Source organism: Manduca sexta, unplaced genomic scaffold (assembly GCF_014839805.1).
Source record: "Manduca sexta isolate Smith_Timp_Sample1 unplaced genomic scaffold, JHU_Msex_v1.0 HiC_scaffold_3289, whole genome shotgun sequence".
NCBI classification, from domain to species: Eukaryota; Metazoa; Arthropoda; class Insecta; order Lepidoptera; family Sphingidae; genus Manduca; species Manduca sexta.
The window spans coordinates 12,137-14,598 of NW_023594340.1; the positions used below are offsets into that span (position 1 = coordinate 12,137).

The window sequence follows — 2,462 nt, forward strand, 5'->3', positions numbered from 1 at the left end:
TGATAACGAATTGGCTGTGTTATTATATCGAATGTAAATTAATAACCAAAACAATCATGTAATCCAATTAATTAAATACAATTGTTATACCACAAAGTTCAGGTCACGTTCGCACAACGTGGCAAACAATAATTTTCGCCATTGTGTTCAGCCAATCAATTTGGCCTCAATTGGATTCGCGATGAACAAAAGTATGTCTTAGAATCACAATGTATTGATGTGATTAAATTATGGTTCATGTCTTGGCATTTTTTTATTCATTCACTTAGTTAGTATTTTGTTTATTTGATTCTGAATTATTCACGTTAATTTGGTATTGGCTTTTGCTCGAATCTTCCTTTGCCGGAATGATACATCTTCCAGATAGTTTTATATTTAAACTAGCTGACCCGGCGAACTTCGTACCGCCTAACAGTCAATGAGTGTCGTGTTACCTTTTAGCTGAACTAATTTAGGCTTTGATGAACGTAATACAGTGATACAAAATAATAGAAATATGAAAACATAAAGCAGGGAACACAATGGCTCTGGTGGCGGGACCAATAATGGCAATTTCACTTTACCACCAAGGCAGCACAAACCAGGCGTTTCACCAGCAAACTTCAATGCGCCACAATGCTGGCAAACAACGTCCATTGGACCAATGCAAACTAAACCATGCAGGCTGTAGTCGATGGTGCAATCATATAGAAACGCTGCTCGATTCAAATCAATACTTGAACCATTTCTTCTTGCACTTCGAAGATTATTCATCTGAACGATAAGCTCGACGATTTCTCGTTTCTAACCTAGCCGTTTCACCGGCTGCCTCTCTTTGCTCTTGTGTTTGAGAAGCACGAATTAAGGCCATTCTTTGCTCCATACTAACGCGGCGCTCTTCTCGTGCAATTTCTCGTTCTTCATCAGATAATTGACTCGCGATATTCCGTTGCCTAATTGCATTACGGCTCCGCTGGGAAAGATTAGATCTTCTAGGACGCGGCATTGTTATTAATAGTAATACTGAATATGCACTCGCACAAAACCACATAAAATCACCAAATATAATAACACTGACAGACAATAGCTTATCAAGAAAAATCATAGACAACCTATAAAAAGACATTTACACTTTTGTTAACCTGTAGAATAGATCTTAGGTATTATTCCGAGCTATTTTAGATTTTGCTCGATTTGTCTATACACTTCTATTCGAGATGGTCCCTCTCTCCTCCACCCTATTCCTTTCCCTCTCTTACCATTTACAGCTAATATGCGTATGGTGTACTACCGTGTGATGGACGGTGTGGCTCGATAATAGATATAGACAAAACGAATGTGAATCTAAAGTAACTCGGATAGCTCAGAAGGAAGAGCAGTTGACTTGTAATCAAAAGGTCCGGGTTCGAGTCCCGGTCCGAGCTATTTTGGATTTTTCTCTATTTGTCTATACACTTCTATTCGAGATGGTCCCTCTCTCCTCTACCCTATTCCTTTCCCTCTCTTACCATTTACAGATAACATGCGTATGTTTTTTTTTTCTAAAAAAATGAATAATTTACACAAATTAATGTCTAAAACAAACAAATATAACAGTACCTAAACTTTTTACACAAAATAAATTTCTGAACGCACACATGAATAGTTGTTTACAATATTTGACAGGATTGGACAACAAATGTTTGACATGTAATAAACAAAAATGAGCATTTATTGAAATGATTAAGTATTATTACACATATCGAGTTTTCATTGTTTTAAGATGTATTCTGCTATTCGGGGCGGAGACAACTCCAACGAATCAATAACCATGAAAATTGGTTCAGCAGATCTCGAGTTATAAGTGTTGTAACAAACCCGTCTTTGTTTTATATATATAGATAAAGATAAAGCCCTATGCGTGTTCCAATTTTAAAGATTAAATTGTACAAATATTCAGCTCGAATTTTACCTCGATCGAATGAAAAATGACGACTTTTATCAACTGCTTTCTGCCATTCAATTAGACTCCAAACTACATCTATAATGGATTACAATACTAATGGTCTTACGACCGTTTCACAGTCAATAGATATTTCAATATGAATTTATTTGTTATAATAACATATACTTATACGTAAATTTTATAATAAACTAAGTATTAATGCCATTTCCTTAATTAATGTATCAATTTATATAGGTTGGTTTATCAAATTTAAGTCCTGATGACAAGCCAAATAGATCGAAGTTAATAATTGCAAAAGGTGAAAAATAATAAAATAACTGAACACCTTATACCGAGATTAGTTAATGGAATATTTATTTTGATTAATAAAACTCAGTACAACGAACTAGAAACTTCTGACCGTAACCTCTGACCTGAGTCCTCCCAAAGGGCAACAAAATGGCTTATCCCTCACTGCGGTTAATATTTACTCCCGTAATACCTTTGGTAAAACATTGCAATTAATTATGCACTATTCTTCGCTCCAAAACAACTTAAT

General features: G+C 35.2%; 1 non-coding gene across 1 annotated transcript; it reads left to right on the top strand.

The window, feature by feature from the left end:
* The first annotated feature begins 1,331 nt into the window (after positions 1-1,331).
* Positions 1,332-1,403, top strand: Trnat-ugu. The gene has a single exon. It is a non-coding gene; the product is annotated as a tRNA-Thr (tRNA).
* The last annotated feature ends 1,059 nt before the right edge of the window (positions 1,404-2,462 follow it).